Source organism: Parasteatoda tepidariorum, chromosome 9, assembly GCF_982258835.1.
Source record: "Parasteatoda tepidariorum strain Cologne lab strain chromosome 9, Ptep-v5.0, whole genome shotgun sequence".
Taxonomy (NCBI): Eukaryota; Metazoa; Arthropoda; class Arachnida; order Araneae; family Theridiidae; genus Parasteatoda; species Parasteatoda tepidariorum.
Window position 1 is genome coordinate 70439759 of NC_141763.1, and position 18240 is coordinate 70457998.

Sequence of the window (18240 nt, forward strand, 5' to 3'; positions counted from 1 at the left end):
GTTATTTTATTATTATTACCCTGTTGAACTCTGATACATAATCCAGATTATTGTACATACTCTCTCCCAAGTATGTGATTTTCTTATTATTCATATTATGTGAATTTATCATCATTACTAATATCATCATATTTACTGATAATTACCAATCACATAATACTTTCATTCCGTTATTTTTTTCCAACATTATTATCTAATTAGTAAAATCCTTACACTTTCATTTTTAGTGATATCTGCTTATCTCTTGCATTTGTTGTTTTTATTTAAATTTATATAAGATTGTTACAGATTGAAATGACATACATGTATCAAAATATTACAATCATAGCCATAGTGGCGCCATCTACCTTCCAATTTATAACTAATCCTCATACTATATTTTTGGATCTCTATCCTACAATGCAGGGCTGTCCAACTGGAGGCCTGCGGGCCGCATGCGGCCCTCCAGCACATATTGTGCGGCCCGCCAACTTTTTATTCAGGTCGATCGGCCTTAGTTTTTCCATTAAAATGTAAGCAAATTGTTTCATAGTCCTTCTGTTCCATTGTTTTATAATTAATAATTCAACTATTAATTGTTATTGAATAAGAGGTAAGAGGTTATTGTTCAACTTTTTCAAACTGCGGCCCGCCAGGTGATCAGTGACCGGAATTCTGGCCCGTGGGCTCTTCGCAGTTGGACAGCCCTGCTACAATGTATTCCCTACTGAACTTCTGTGTTTGCTACCGTTACATTATTATCATTACCCTATTGAATTCTGATGCAAAATTCAGATTATTGTAAATACTCTCTTCTATTTTTGAGAATTTCTTATTATTATTATTATCGCCATATTTACTGATACTTACCAATAACATAATATATTTACTCATGCATTATTATTAAATCATCAAGATCCTGATAATTTCAATATTAGTCATATCTGTTTACTTGTTGTATTTAATTAAATTTACCTAAATATTTTAAGATTATTATTGCTTAGAATGGTATGCATTATCGTTTCTGAATAGATACTTCAGTAATGTATCGTTTCTGAATAGATACTTTAGTAATGTATTGTTTCTAAATCAATACTTTAGAAATGTATTGTTTCTAAATCAATACTTTAGTAATGTATTGTTTATAAATAGATACTTTAGAAATGTATCGTTTCTGAATAGATACTTTAGTAATGTATTGTTTCTAAATCAATACTTTAGAAATGTATTGTTTCTGAATAGATACTTTAGTAATGTATTGTTTCTGAATAGATACTTTAGTAATGTATTGTTTCTGAATAGATACTTTAGTAATGTATTGTTTCTGAATAGATACTTTAGTAATGTATTGTTTCTGAATAGATACTTTAGTAATGTATTGTTTCTGAATAGATACTTTAGTAATGTATTGTTTCTGAATAGATACTTTAGAAATGTATCGTTTCTGAATAAATACTTTAGTAATGTATTGTTTTTAAATAGATACTTTAGTAATGTATTGTTTTTAAATAGATACTTTAGTAATGTATTGTTTTTAAATAGATACTTTAGTAATGTATAAAATTTGAAAATTATTGTTATTTATTTAAATTTAACGAAATTATTGACTAATAATAATACTCAAATGTATCAAATTTTGTTTTTAATGATTTCATTTAATTACAATGATTTATACTAATCAAATATATAAAGTTTTTTTAATGATTTCATTTTATTACAATGATTTATACTAATCAGATATATAAAGTTTTTTTTAATGATTTCGTATAATTACAATCATTTTTGTAACTAGATTTCACTGAGATACTGAGAAATTACTAATTGGTATTGAAAAATGCTAAATCTCCTACAATTTCTTTTTATATCTTAAATTAATTCTAAGTGGTTTTGGCTGAATGTACATACATAATTCTGTATGCATCAAATAAATATTAATTCTGTCAGCGTCTCAGAAAAATAGAACTGACATGTCATTTATTGAAATGTTAATTAAGTCTAGACACTGCCAGATAAAACAAATTAAGTCTAGACACTGCCAGATAAAACAAATGCAAATTTCCTTGGGAAAATGTTTCAGGGTTAGGTTATAAAATGATAATTTGTAACAACTGCGAAACAAGAACAGGTTTAACTTATCTCCGTTCAAGGCTATTGTGAATTAGTAAAATAAAAAGTCTGTTGCCAAGGATAACACATTTAGCATAAAAGTTTTAATTCAAATTTATTTTATACTAATTAAACTATTTCTTTTTTACATTTGAAAATATCATTACGTTTTATGTAAAAATATATAAAAAATACATAAATTTTTAATAATATTATAATTATTAAGATTTTATAACATCATTAAAATTTGTTTATTGAACGAATTTCTGTATTAATACAATCTAAACATAATTGAAGTTTTAGTATACTTTAAATTAATTTGATTTCCAAATAAGGGTCTTTCAAAGTGTCAAATAAAGACTTTTTCAAAGTGTCAAATAAAGAGTCTTTCAATTTCTTTTATATTTTTCGGCAACCAAATATACATTTTTAGTCTCACCTCCTCAATTGATAATTGGATTTTAGAACTAGTCTAATGTTTTTCAAATAATTTGAAAATAATTTCATATTTATATTCACTTTGTAAAACTTAAGTTTGAACCGAAATTCCTAACATTTTTAACGAAAATTGAAAAATAAAATTTTTACTTTAATTAAAATGTAGTTTAAAATTTTATTTTAATTAAAATGTAGTTTAAATTTTTGCTTTAATTAAAAATGTGTATTAAACTAGTAAATGACAGGGTCACAAGAAGGAAATCTAAGAAATTTAGATCTTATTACTTTGTTGTCTCAATCTTGTAAAGTCTTTGAATTATTTTTAAATTCAAAATTCACATTCTAAGGTCAAAGAAATCTTTTGAAAATTTCAAAACAATGAACCTTGTCAAATTCACAAGCCTAAATACTTTAAATGAATGTATAACTCTGTATAAAATGACAATACTCTTCTACTTTCAAACAGTGTTAAACCTTTTCAAATGTTTAATGCATCATTTTAATATGTCATGATAAAATCTACCATCTCTAGATTCAAATTTTCAATGTATCATTTTAAAAATCTAGAGTCATCTTAGATTTTCAAATACAAAATGCTGAAACTTCCAAATTCTATTCATTTGAATTCATTTAATATTCTATTATGTAGAATAAAATTAATTTAAAAATAATCATAAATATTTCATTATTTAAAAAATATTCAAAGTGTAGACATGAATGTAAATAAATTCAAATAGTATCTGACGAATCATTACTTAAAAGTTTTACAGAAATTATTTTTAAGCCACGCCCACAAAAAAAATTTTTTTAAGTTCATAGTTTCAAATTTCAGAAAAGTTTAGAAATCAGTTTTCTGGGTCTGAAACTCCACTAAAAATCCGATTCCGAGATTTGGTGAAAAACACTTCGTCAACAGTGTTTTTCGATTTCAAAATGAGTTTTCTTAAAAAATAAATGAGTTTTTAAAAAAAACTGTTGATGATACAATAAATTGATTTTGATATAAAAACTGTTGATGTTACAATAAATTGATTTTAGTATAAAACTGTTAATTTTAGTATAAAAACTGTTAATTTTGATATAAAAACTGTTGATGTTACAATAAATTGATTTTAGTATAAAAACTGTTGATTTGATATAAAAACTGTTGATTTGATATAAAAACTGTTGATTTTGATATAAAAACTGTTGATTTTGATATAAAAACTGTTGATTTTGATATAAAAACTGTTGATTTTGATATAAAAACTGTTGATTTTGATATAAAAACAGTTGATTTTAAAATGAAAACTGTTGATTTTAAAATGAAAACAGTTGATTTTCAGATATAAACTGTTGATTTTAAAATGAAAATGCGGCCGGCGCGTCGTTGACTTTGAACGTTTTTCGATTTTGAAAATAAATGCGGCCGGCGCGTCGTTGATCCTAAACGTAAATGATTTCGAATAAACTTTTCAATTTAAATGGGTTATTAAGTATTGTGTAAAGTCAATAATTCCCCCAAATTAAATCTCTCTACTATAGTTTAGCTGGTGGAATCCGCAAAATCCGTGGCGTTGAAGCCCCTTTTTCCTAAACAAGTACAATACATTTCTTAAATGATTTTTTTTAACGGGTGATTTAAGAATGAATGATTTTTTTTAAATGCATTTTAAGGAAGTAAATAAAAAAATGTTTAAGTTTCCAAAAAGTATTGTTGTTTTTTTAAAACGGGTAGGAATTTCTAAAAAGACTGTTTTTTCAAAACTGGAAATCATTCGGATTCTTTTTTGACTGACTGTAAATAAATGTTTAACTCTGTATAAAATGGCTACCCCCTTCTAGTTTCAAACAGTTGTTGACCATCTCAAGATTCGAAATTCTCAACAGATCCCATTCATATTAAATACGGAATGCTGTAAGCCAAGCTTTTAGAAGCCGAGCCTTTAGATTCGAAAATTCTCAACATATAATATTAATATTAAATATAGACTGCTGTAAGGCGAACCTTTATATTTGAATCAATGCGGCCGGTGCGTCGTCGATTTTTAAAGTCAATGCACCTGAATGATTTTTTTTTGGATTTGGCGATGAAGAACAAACGAACGAAACACAAACGATTTTTGTTTTAAGAAATGCATTCTGCTGATTCTCAAATGTAAATTGTTGATTTTGACATAAAAACTGCTGATTCTCAAATGTAAACTGTTGATTTTGACATAAAAACTGTTGATTCTCAAATGTAAACTGTTGATTTTGAAATAAAATTTGTCGCTTCTAAAATATAAACTGTTGATTCTCAGATATAAACTGCTAATTCTAAGATAAAAAACTGCCGATTTTCAGATATAAACTGCTGATTCTCGAATATAAACTGTCGATTTTAAAACTTTTGTTAATTTTTTGGGATAAAAAAATTGTCGCTTTTGAAATAAAAACCGTCAATTCTGAAATAAAATTGTTGATTTTTAAATGTAAATGCGGCCGGCGCGTCGTTGATTTCAAAAATTTGTTAATTTTGATAATAAATGCGGCCGGTGCGTCGTCGATTTTGAGCGTTGTCGATTTTGAAAGCAGGTGTATTCGAATAATTTAAATTGGTCATAAAGAATTCTAAAGTCAATGGTCATAAAGAATTCTAAAGTCAATGGTCATAAAGTATTCTAAAGTCAATGGTCATAAAGTATTCTAAAGTCAATGGTCATAAAGTATTCTAAAGTCAATGTTCATAAAATACAATACATTTTTAAATGGGTGATTTAAGAATGAATGATTTTTTTTTAAATGCATTTTTAAGGAAGTAACACAAAAAGTTTAAGTTTTCAAAAAAGATTATTATTTTTAAATTTGGAAAACTGGTCGGAATTTCTAAAAGGACTGTTTTTTCAAAACTGGAAATCATTCGGATTCTTTTTTGACTGACTGTAAATGAATGTTTAACTTTGTATAAAATGGCTACACCCTTCCAGTTTCAAACAGTTGCTGACCCTATCCAGATTTGAAATTTTAATCTAGAATAATTTTAATCTAGAATACAGTTGTTCACCATCTCCAGATTTGAAATTTTAATCTAGAATAATTTTAATCTAGAATACAGTTGTTCACCATCTCTACATTCGAATTTTTCAACATATAGAATGCAGTAATCATCTCTACATTCGAATTTTTCAACATAAAATATAAAATGCAGTGAGCCTTAGATACTAAAATAAGTTTGTTGCTTTTCAAGAATACAAGACAAGTTTGCGCGAGCTCGTCAAGATGAGTTCGAAAGCTTCTTTGAAAAGACAATTTGTGTCGTCGATTTTTGAAGGCCGGTGATGAAACCTCTAGTCACCAAAGTAGCAAATACCAAAATAGGAAGAAAAAAAAATTTTTTTAGGTTCCAACATTTTCAATATATGAATATTGTATATAGAATGCTACAAGTCAAACCTTCAATTTTAAAATTTTCAATATACAATATTCATATTGATTGCCGTAAGTCGAGCCTTAGATATCAAATTCTCAACGTATAATATCGAATGCAGCGAGCCTTAGACTTGAGTTCTCACTATATAATATAGAATGCAATAAGCCTTGCTGTTGCGTCGTAGATTTTTGAAGTAAATTTGGCCGGTGCATCGTCGATTTTGAAGTAAAGGCGGCCGGTACGTCGTCGATTTTTAAAGTCAATGCACCTGAATGATTTTTTTGTTGAACTGGCGATGAACAACAAAAAGATTTTTGTTTTAAGGAATACATTTTGTTTATTGAAATGAAATGTAGAAGTTTTTTTTAAAAAAAACTCTAAACTTCTAAATTTTAAAAAGTTTTGTGTTTTTTTTTTAAAAAAACTGTTAAATTATTCGGATTCTTTTTTTGACTGACTGTATAATAAATGTATAAAATGGTAATACCCTTATAGTTTTTAACAGTTGTTGATCATCTGTAAATTTGAATTTTTCAATGCGTAAATATTAAATATAGAATGGTGAAAGACTAGTCTTTTATTTTCAGATTCGAATTTTTCAACGTATAATATCAAATACAGTAAGCCTATTATTTTCAAATTCGAATTTTTCAACGTGTAATATCAAATGCAGTGAACCTTTTATTTTCAAATTCGAATTTTTCAACGTATAATATCAAATACAGTAAGCCTTTTATTTTCAAATTCGAATTTTTCAACGTGTAATATCAAATGCAGTGAGCCTTGCAGGTGCGTCGTTGATTCGTTTCAACACTCGATTTATAAAAAAATACAGTCGAACTCGTTTATAACGAGCTCGGATTTAACGAGAACTCGGATTTAACGAGGGAAATGAGAATTTTTGGTTGGATCAATGTTAAGTCTATGGAACAGAAGTCGCTTTTAACGAGCAAGACCCGGTTTTAGCGAGCAATATTTTTCTGTCTTGCAGTCTTCTTTCTCATCTTTCTAGTCTTTCTGTCTTATCTTTTTTTCAAAATGATAAAGAAATGCTAGGGAATGGGGTTAGTTGTCATTAAATTAAGAAAAGTATTTAATTAAATTAATTAATATAATTAAAGTAAGTAAGTATTAATTAAATTTTAAGTAAACTCAATCATTTGACCTCCCAAGCCCCCCCCCCCTCTTCTGGTTGCACGCCTGTCTTAAGGACCCGTTTATTACGAGCACTCGGATTTAACGAGTACATGTTACTGTCCCTTTGTGCTCGTTATAAACGAGTTCGACTGTATATGTAATATATAACCTTTTTTTCCATTTTTTAATTGTATCTGTTTCTTGTTATGATTGATATTGTGTTTTTTATATAATTATAATCCTGACGATAATAAACATAGTATTGAAGAAAATGATTGAATATTTCTTTTAATGAAGAAGATGATTAAATACTTTTTCTTTCAAAAGAAATTCATTTTGAATAGTTTAATACATCTTTATATATTGGATGCACTAATTTAGAAATACTAAACTGCATTCTTACAGTGAGCAGCAGTATCAGAAATTTTAAAATATGTTGTTGTTGTTTTTTTTTAAATGATTAGAAGACATTTAAACTTTTAATTACAAATGAATAACGCTACACTTTTCGGTTGAAAAAAAATAATAAAAAATGCGTGTTTTTTTATTTATTTTCTTTGATTCTACTAGAGTGTGTATATGTGTGTTTTTTTATAATATAATAATAAACAAATTTATTTAATTGAGGAAATGATTGAATGTTTACCAAAAGAAATAATTTTGTTTTCTTCAAAAAAATTTTTTTGTTTCTACACTGCATGATTAGTGATCTATTGAAATGATCTTTCATTTGTCATTTCGGGAACAAGAAAAAATTATAAGAAAACGAAAATTCAAAAGTATTTAAAGATATTTAACATGCTTTGAAAGCTTTTTTTCTTTGAAATATGAAAGATTGATTCTGGAATCAATGTCTCCAATTCCTTATCAAACTTATCTTGAGCTTCAAAGAAAATTTCAGAAAAAATGAAACAACTTATCTTAGATTTTTTTTTTGTAAAAACTTATCTTAGATTTTTTTTGAAGTATTTAGCTTTCACGTTTCAATTCTACATATATAATAAACACTCTCCCAGTTTCTAAACATCTTCTGTTTCTGTTGTTTTTATTTGAACATTAAAAAAAACACAACATGTTGTTGAAAAAAAATAGTTAAAATTGATAAAACCATCTGAATTATAAGCGGTTAAAATAAAACACGTTTCTCAATTTATATTCGATTCTTCAAGAGAAAAAAAAAGAATATGTTTTCACCTAGTAGAGAAGAAGCGAACGCGAAATGACCTTCGAAAGCAGACGGGGTGGCTGACCTCCGAGCAACCTCATTTATGATCTCATTATTTGAAAGGAAGATTGTGTAAACAAAATGCAGTTGCAGATGTAAAAACAGAGTAGGCACTCATTTAAATGCTGCAAAAATAGTTGGGATTAAGGGCTGAATCCTAGTTTTTTTTTCTTTAAATTTAAATTAAGAATACTAAATAACAAAAGAAATAGAAATTCACAAAAAAGGTATATTTTATTACACGGAAAAGTAACAAAAACAAACAAATTTTTAATGCTTAATGCAGACCATACATTATTTTTATTACAACAAATTAAAAAAATATATTCCTTTTTTTGTCAACTTAAAAATAAGCATTGACATTGTAAATCATTATAAAATCATTCGACAATAAGTGTTAAAAATTACAATCAAATTTTCAAAAAATATAAGAATTTCAATAATACAATTATGGAAGTACAATTAGAAAAAATTCCAAGTTCTAAACTAAGAGTGATTAAAATTTATTTTATTATAAATCACACAGAATATCAGAAACAGAGTGATCAAAAATTATTTGTGTGATGGAACGACATTTTAGTAACCAAACTTTTGACATGCTGCTTAAAAATGGCAGTTTCTGTGAATTTTATAGCTATTATTGAAAAGGAAACTTTTTAAAAAAACTTAAAATATCTTTAAGAAATATCTATGCCTCTTTGCATAAAAAGATTAAAAAAGAATTTAAGATTTAGATAGATGGAGTTATTTATAAAAAAATTGAGTTTAAGCACTATAAGAAATGTCTCTTTAAACAAGAAATGTTTCTTTAAACATTAACGACTCCATACTATGATTATTAAAAAAATTGGTCTACTTAAATATTAACAACTCCATAATACCATTCCATATAATTTTGACCTTGGTATTTATGAAAATATGATATTATTATCAATTTTCATTGGAAATTCATTTGCCTTAAAATATCTTTAAGAAATATCTATGCCTCTTTGCATAAAAAGATTAAAAAAGAATTTAAGATTTAGATAGATGGAGTTATTTATAAAAAAATTGAGTTTAAGCACTATAAGAAATGTCTCTTTAAACAAGAAATGTTTCTTTAAACATGAACGACTCCATACTATGATTATTAAAAAACTGGGGATTTTCACCAGGAAAACAAGGATCAATTGAATTGACTCAATCAATTTTCATTGGAAATTCATTTTCTTTTAAATATTTCTGGTTTAAACTATCAGATCATGAAAAAAATGCGAATATAGAAATGTTTAAGGACTATATAAGAAATGTCAATTTTGATAGATGGAGTCAGGGCCGTCTTTACACTATTTGAGGCCCTGGGCACATTAGGATCATGGGGCCCCTATGACCTTGAGAAAACACTATTTAGTTACAATAGATAAAGAAAGACAAACAAGGTTCTAAATTTATTTTTATTTAGTTACTAGCTATAAAAAAATAGGAAATATAAAAAATAATCTACAAAAGTAACTCGCTTAACTTAAAATCCTTAGATTAATTCTATGTTGATTGCAAAGGTACCCTTCTAGATTTAAGATGAGCAAAATCGTTAATCACTTCTTCAAAATCTATGGTATTGAGAATATCACATTCTATGGACATCAGCGACAAACTATTTAATCTCTCTTGAAGCATTGTACTTCTTAATTCATTTTTTATTCGTTTCAATTTGGAGAAGGAGCGTTCTCCGCTGCAGTTAGTTACCATCATGCTTAAAAATATTCTCAATGCAATTTCTACGTTAGGAAATGTGTCTTCAATTTTGTTTTGCTTTAATAGATTATATACTTCCTGTACACTGTTAGATGCTTCATTTTCACTCTGAACATTTATTAAGTATTCTTTTAAATGTTGACATTCTATTTCTAACTCTTTTTCATTTACATCTTCGTGATAGATTTGAGAAAATTCTTTGCATCCTTATCGTATCTCTTCGGAATTGAGAGTTTTTAAGTGAAAAAATAAACTAAAACGTTGACTGACGATCTCATATGAAATTTGTCGCTGTTTTAGATGAACACTCAAGGTATCGATTATTGGGAGAAAGGTTTCTACGTTGAATCGCTCTTTTCCATTCAATTGGACTGATGGCGCAGAGCCATCTAAAAAACTCTGCCGTGAGCTTCTACGTCTTGTTCTTTGAGATAGATCCTTGTAGTCAGATTCTGGGTTATTTTCTTTGGCAGATGATTCGAAGTTATCAAATTTATCCCTGAGGTTAGTAATAAAATCATAAAGTGAAGTCAACAAATTGGTTGCAACGTCCAGTGTTATTGTTTCTTTCTGAAGATAATTACTTGTTTTGTCTATTCTTTCCAATATAGTGCTCCAGATTTCCGTCAGTATAATAAATTCTAGATTTCCCATTTTTCTAGACAGACTAAGGGCTTCGTCTCTTGTTTCTCGTGCCTGTTCAGTATCGTTTGCGATGGTGATTAAAGCTTCTAATATTCTTTTATAACCCCCATGCAAAGCACTTACTGCATCAGCTCGGGCTGACCATCTGGTTTGTGAAAGACTCTTAACAACTTTTTTTGAACCTAAATGTTCTGTTAACATATTCCATCTGTGGGTAGAGCCCGAAAAAAAGTTGTACACTTTCTGAACTATTTCAAAAAACTGTGATGCCTCCGGTACACACCCAGCAGCATGGACACCTACCAAGTTTAGTGAATGTCCTGCACATGGTATAAAGGTGGCAAATTCACATTTTTCCTTGATTCTTGTTTGTAGACCACTATACTTTCCCGACATATTTGAAGCATTGTCGTAGCTTTGTCCTCTGCAATCTTTTATGGGAATATCATGTATCTCTAAAAAATTTAAGATGGTCTCCGCTAAATACTTAGATTTATGTTCTTTAATAGGTATAAATTTCAAAAACCTTTCAACAGGAACACAGTCTTTTACGTATCGAATGATGAAAGTTAGCTGGTCAATATGAGACAGATCGGGCGTACTGTCAACGCTTATGGAAAAATATTTTGCTGATTTAACTTCATTTATAATTTTTTTTAGAACCTGTTTTCCCATTACTTCAATAAACTCATTACAGATATTTGCTGATAAATAAGAAATGTTACCCTTTCCAGGATTCCCAAATTTTTTTAAGTGATCTGCAAGAAATGGATCAAATTCACTCAATAATTCCACACAATCCAAATAATTTCCATTGTTTGGAGATCCTAGGAATTCATTGGCGCCGCGAAATGGAAGCCCTCTCGATGCCAAAAATTTTACAACAGCTACAATCCGTTTAAGTACGTTTCTCCAGTAATCCACTTCCTTTTGATGTTGAGATAATAAGTCTATATCTACTCTACCAACCGCTTTACTTCGTGCCAGATAAGTCATCATAGATTGCTTATGCGCTGGGCTATTTTCATGTGTTAAAATTATGTGATTAATATGCTTCCAATCATTACATCCATTCCGAGAGCAAAGATTAACATCAGTTGGGTTAAATAAGCAGCATGAAAAACAAAATACAGAGCATTTGGAAGGCGAATACAGCAACCATTTTCTTTCGACGCTTTCATTGTTCTTTAATTTGCGAATAAATAATGCTTTGTTGAAATATCTCGTTACTAATTTATTACCATCTTTGTATGTTCTGGATGCCTCGGAAAAGTCAGAATCTTTAATTTGAAAATATACTGGTCCCTTACGAATTAAAATTTCGCGATTTATTTCAACAAACTTTTCGTGAAAATAATCGGCAGGATCGTGCGATATTAATTCTTCTGTGTTGGAAAACTGCTGTTCAATTGACACAGTTGGAGTTGTCGGTTTTAGTGAAGTCACTGAAGTCGTTGCACTTTCGTCGTAGGAATAGTCGCTTTCTGATTCAATCTCTTTTTCAAAATTGGAACATGAAGGTTTAGAAATTCCCGCAATTTGTAATTGAGCTGAGTCATCATGTTGAACATTTATGAGTTGATTGCTACTTACAGAAGTTTCTCCAGTAGTAGTAGTAAAATATGATGTTAATTTTGGTAACTTTTCAATTACTTCTTTCTGATGTAGAGCTTTTTTCCTTTTTTCAGATCCACTAGGATATGACCGTTTCGACATTTTATATTATAATTCACTATTTAATTAATTTTATAACGAAAATATTCGCTAACACAAAACAGACAAAACGACGATTTAATCAAACAATACTATTTTTTTAATCAGAGCTCGAGCACAGTCAGTAACAAACTAACAACTACAAACAAAACAAACGCCACAACATCGCAGACAAATACTTGAAGGGAATTCCCGTTCGTCAAGTCAAACGACGATCGGGAATCGGGAATTCCCCTTTTTTGTCTTTGGTATTACGAATGACGTTCGAATAGGTTTCTTTAAGACATAAACCACACCGCATCAAAAAATTCTTTTTTTAATTTAATAATTTTTTTTTAAATTGTATTCTTATACTTACATATAGGTATTTAAATTAACCTTAACATACTAATATCGGAAAAACTCATTTTTGAGAGAGAGTGGAGTATTATACCCTGTTTATTTATTAGTTTGATCTTTCTTTTTGACAGATGTCAAATCTGAAATCGATATAACTTTGCAACGACGAACAATATCTTCTTATTTTAATAATATTAAAAATTGATAATAATCATAAGAATAGACACACAACATAAAAGTACCTGTTAAGGACTCAAGCATTTTCCGAAAGTCTTAAGTGGTTTTTATTGCTTCGAGGTAAAATTTAAATAGAAAAACTGAAAACAATGGTTTCTTACCTACCCAATGTTTTTATGTCTAGTGCAATAAAATTGATTGACGAATGAATTTATTTATTTTGAATAGTTTAAAACATACATACAGCCACATATTTAGCCAACACATTTTTTACACCAATAGATATTTTCTGTTTCCCATCACTGACCCATCTGTCAAAAAGTTCAAGCTATGTTGTACAAGGTATAGCTATCCGCATGCGGCAAACTAAAGCTAATATAATAAGCGTAGGTATTGTAGTAAGTCATTATCATCAGATTTTTCAAAATTAATGTTTTTCGGTAATAATGTATCGGTTATCATTTGGTAATCTGGCAGGAACTAGGGGGCCCCATTCGATCGCGGGGCCCTGGGCACGTGCCCATAGTGCCCAGTGGGGAAGAGGGGCCTGGATGGAGTTATTGATAAAAAATTGAGTTTAAGGACTATAAGAAATGTCTCTTTAAACAAGAAATGTTTCTTTAAACATGAACGACTCCATACTATGATTATTAAAAAAAATTGGTCTCCTTAAATATTAACAACTCCATAATACCATTCCATATAATTTTGACCTTGGTATTTATGAAAATATGATATTATTATCAATTTTCATTGGAAATTCATTTGCCTTAAAATATCTTTAAGAAATATCTATGCCTCTTTGCATAAAAAGATTAAAAAAGAATTTAAGATTTAGATAGATGGAGTTATTTATAAAAAAATTGAGTTTAAGCACTATAAGAAATGTCTCTTTAAACAAGAAATGTTTCTTTAAACATTAACGACTCCATACTATGATTATTAAAAAAATTGGTCTACTTAAATATTAACAACTCCATAATACCATTCCATATAATTTTGACCTTGGTATTTATGAAAATATGATATTATTATCAATTTTCATTGGAAATTCATTTGCCTTAAAATATCTTTAAGAAATATCTATGCCTCTTTGCATAAAAAGATTAAAAAAGAATTTAAGATTTAGATAGATGGAGTTATTTATAAAAAAATTGAGTTTAAGCACTATAAGAAATGTCTCTTTAAACAAGAAATGTTTCTTTAAACATGAACGACTCCATACTATGATTATTAAAAAACTGGGGATTTTCACCAGGAAAACAATGATCAATTGAATTGACTCAATCAATTTTCATTGGAAATTCATTTGCTTTTAAATATTTCTGGTTTAAACTATCAGATCATGAAAAAAATGCGAATATAGAAATGTTTAAGGACTATATAAGAAATGTCAATTTTGATAGATGGAGTCAGGGCCGTCTTTAAATTATTTGAGGCCCTGGGCACATTAGGATCATGGGGCCCCTATGACCTTGAGAAAACACTATTTAGTTACAATAGATAAAGAAAGACAAACAAGGTTCTAAATTTATTTTTATTTAGTTACTAGCTATAAAAAAATAGGAAATATAAAAAATAATCTACAAAAGTAACTCGCTTAACTTAAAATCCTTAGATTAATTCTATGTTGATTGCAAAGGTACCATTCTAGATTTAAGATGAGCAAAATCGTTAATCACTTCTTCAAAATCTATGGTATTGAGAATATCACATTCTATGGACATCAGCGACAAACTATTTAATCTCTCTTGAAGCATTGTACTTCTTAATTCATTTTTTATTCGTTTCAATTTGGAGAAGGAGCGTTCTCCGCTGCAGTTAGTTACCATCATGCTTAAAAATATTCTCAATGCAATTTCTACGTTAGGAAATGTGTCTTCAATTTTGTTTTGCTTTAATAGATTATATACTTCCTGTACACTGTTAGATGCTTCATTTTCACTCTGAACATTTATTAAGTATTCTTTTAAATGTTGACATTCTATTTCTAACTCTTTTTCATTTACATCTTCGTGATAGATTTGAGAAAATTCTTTGCATCCTTGTCGTATCTCTTCGGAATTCAGAGTTTTTAAGTGAAAAAATAAACTAAAACGTTGACTGACGATCTCATATGAAATTTGTCGCTGTTTTAGATGAACACTCAAGGTATCGATTATTGGGAGAAAGGTTTCTACGTTGAATCGCTCTTTTCCATTCAATTGGACTGATGGCGCAGAGCCATCAAAAAAACTCTGCCGTGAGCTTCTACGTCTTGTTCTTTGAGATAGATCCTTGTAGTCAGATTCTGGGTTATTTTCTTTGGCAGATGATTCGAAGTTATCAAATTTATCCCTGAGGTTAGTAATAAAATCATAAAGTGAAGTCAACAAATTGGTTGCAACGTCCAGTGTTATTGTTTCTTTCTGAAGATAATTACTTGTTTTGTCTATTCTTTCCTATATAGTGCTCCAGATTTCCGTCAGTATAATAAATTCTAGATTTCCCATTTTTCTAGACAGACTAAGGGCTTCGTCTCTTGTTTCTCGTGCCTGTTCAGTATCGTTTGCGATGGTGATTAAAGCTTCTAATATTCTTTTATAACCCCCATGCAAAGCACTTACTGCATCAGCTCGGGCTGACCATCTGGTTTGTGAAAGACTCTTAACAACTTTTTTTGAACCTAAATGTTCTGTTAACATATTCCATCTGTGGGTAGAGCCCGAAAAAAAGTTGTACACTTTCTGAACTATTTCAAAAAACTGTGATGCCTCCGGTACACACCCAGCAGCATGGACACCTACCAAGTTTAGTGAATGTCCTGCACATGGTATAAAGGTGGCAAATTCATATTTTTCCTTGATTCTTGTTTGTAGACCACTATACTTTCCCGACATATTTGAAGCATTGTCGTAGCTTTGTCCTCTGCAATCTTTTATGGGAATATCATGTATCTCTAAAAAATTTAAGATGGTCTCCGCTAAATACTTAGATTTATGTTCTTTAATAGGTATAAATTTCAAAAACCTTTCAACAGGAACACAGTGTTTTACGTATCGAATGATGAAAGTTAGCTGGTCAATATGAGACAGATCGGGCGTACTGTCAACGCTTATGGAAAAATATTTTGCTGATTTAACTTCATTTATAATTTTTTTTAGAACCTGTTTTCCCATTACTTCAATAAACTCATTACAGATATTTGCTGATAAATAAGAAATGTTACCCTTTCCAGGATTCCCAAATTTTTTTAAGTGATCTGCAAGAAATGGATCAAATTCACTCAATAATTCCACACAATCCAAATAATTTCCATTGTTTGGAGATCCTAGGATTTCATTGTCGCCGCGAAATGGAAGCCCTCTCGATGCCAAAAATTTTACAACAGCTACAATCCGTTTAAGTACGTTTCTCCAGTAATCCACTTCCTTTTGATGTTGAGATAATAAGTCTATATCTACTCTACCAACCGCTTTACTTCGTGCCAGATAAGTCATCATAGATTGCTTATGCGCTGGGCTATTTTCATGTGTTAAAATTATGTGATTAATATGCTTCCAATCATTACATCCATTCCGAGAGCAAAGATTAACATCAGTTGGGTTAAATAAGCAGCATGAAAAACAAAATACAGAGCATTTGGAAGGCGAATACAGCAACCATTTTCTTTCGACGCTTTCATTGTTCTTTAATTTGCGAATAAATAATGCTTTGTTGAAATATCTCGTTACTAATTTATTACCATCTTTGTATGTTCTGGATGCCTCGGAAAAGTCAGAATCTTTATTTTGAAAATATACTGGTCCCTTACAAATTAAAATTTCGCGATTTATTTCAACAAACTTTTCGTGAAAATAATCGGCGGGATCGTGCGATATTAATTCTTCTGTGTTGGAAAACTGCTGTTCAATTGACACAGTTGGAGTTGTCGGTTTTAGTGAAGTCACTGAAGTCGTTGCACTTTCGTCGTAGGAATAGTCGCTTTCTGATTCAATCTCTTTTTCAAAATTGGAACATGAAGGTTTAGAAATTCCCGCAATTTGTAATTGAGCTGAGTCATCATGTGGAACATTTATGAGTTGATTGCTACTTACAGAAGTTTCTCCAGTAGTAGTAGTAAAATATGATGTTAATTTTGGTAACTTTTCAATTACTTCTTTCTGATGTAGAGCTTTTTTCAGATCCACTAGGATATGACCGTTTCGACATTTTATATTATAATTCACTATTTAATTAATTTTATAACGAAAATATTCGCTAACACAAAACAGACAAAACGACGATTTAATCAAACAATACTATTTTTTTAATCAGAGCTCGAGCACAGTCAGTAACAAACTAACAACTACAAACAAAACAAACGCCACAACATCGCAGACAAATACTTGAAGGGAATTCCCGTTCGTCAAGTCAAACGACGATCGGGAATCGGGAATTCCCCTTTTTTGTCTTTGGTATTACGAATGACGTTCGAATAGGTTTCTTTAAGACATAAACCACACCGCATCAAATAATTCTTTTTTTAATTTAATAATTTTTTTTTAAATTGTATTCTTATACTTACATATAGGTATTTAAATTAACCTAAACATACTAATATCGGAAAAACTCATTTTTGAGAGAGAGTGGAGTATTATACCCTGTTTATTTATTAGTTTGATCTTTCTTTTTGACAGATGTCAAATCTGAAATCGATATAACTTTGCAACGACGAACAATATCTTCTTATTTTAATAATATTAAAAATTGATAATAATCATAAGAATAGACACACAACATAAAAGTACCTGTTAAGGACTCAAGCATTTTCCGAAAGTCTTAAGTGGTTTTTATTGCTTCGAGGTAAAATTTAAATAGAAAAACTGAAAACAATGGTTTCTTACCTACCCAATGTTTTTATGTCTAGTGCAATAAAATTGATTGACGAATGAATTTATTTATTTTGAATAGTTTAAAACATACATACAGCCACATATTTAGCCAACACATTTTTTACACCAATAGATATTTTCTGTTTCCCATCACTGACCCATCTGTCAAAAAGTTCAAGCTATGTTGTACAAGGTATAGCTATCCGCATGCGGCAAACTAAAGCTAATATAATAAGCGTAGGTATTGTAGTAAGTCATTATCATCAGATTTTTCAAAATTAATGTTTTTCGGTAATAATGTATCGGTTATCATTTGGTAATCTGGCAGGAACTAGGGGGCCCCATTCGATCGCGGGGCCCTGGGCACTTGCCCATAGTGCCCAGTGGGGAAGAGGGGCCTGGATGGAGTTATTGATAAAAAATTGAGTTTAAGGACTATAAGAAATGTCTCTTTAAACAAGAAATGTTTCTTTAAACATGAACGACTCCATACTATGATTATT

The 18240-nt window shown here is 29.5% G+C and overlaps 2 long non-coding RNA genes across 2 annotated transcripts; both read right to left on the reverse strand.

Moving 5' to 3' along the window:
- Positions 1 to 6437: 6437 nt before the first annotated feature.
- On the reverse strand, positions 6438 to 6731 carry LOC147804239 (uncharacterized). The gene is made up of 2 exons (XR_015429317.1): positions 6593 to 6731; positions 6438 to 6488 (listed from the first exon to the last, which is right to left on the reverse strand). It is a non-coding gene; the product is annotated as an uncharacterized LOC147804239 (long non-coding RNA).
- A 2210-nt stretch (positions 6732 to 8941) lies between these two features.
- On the reverse strand, positions 8942 to 14629 carry LOC122271083 (uncharacterized). Its single transcript, XR_015429316.1, has 2 exons — positions 13432 to 14629; positions 8942 to 9551 (listed from the first exon to the last, which is right to left on the reverse strand). It is a non-coding gene; the product is annotated as an uncharacterized LOC122271083 (long non-coding RNA).
- Positions 14630 to 18240: the final 3611 nt, after the last annotated feature.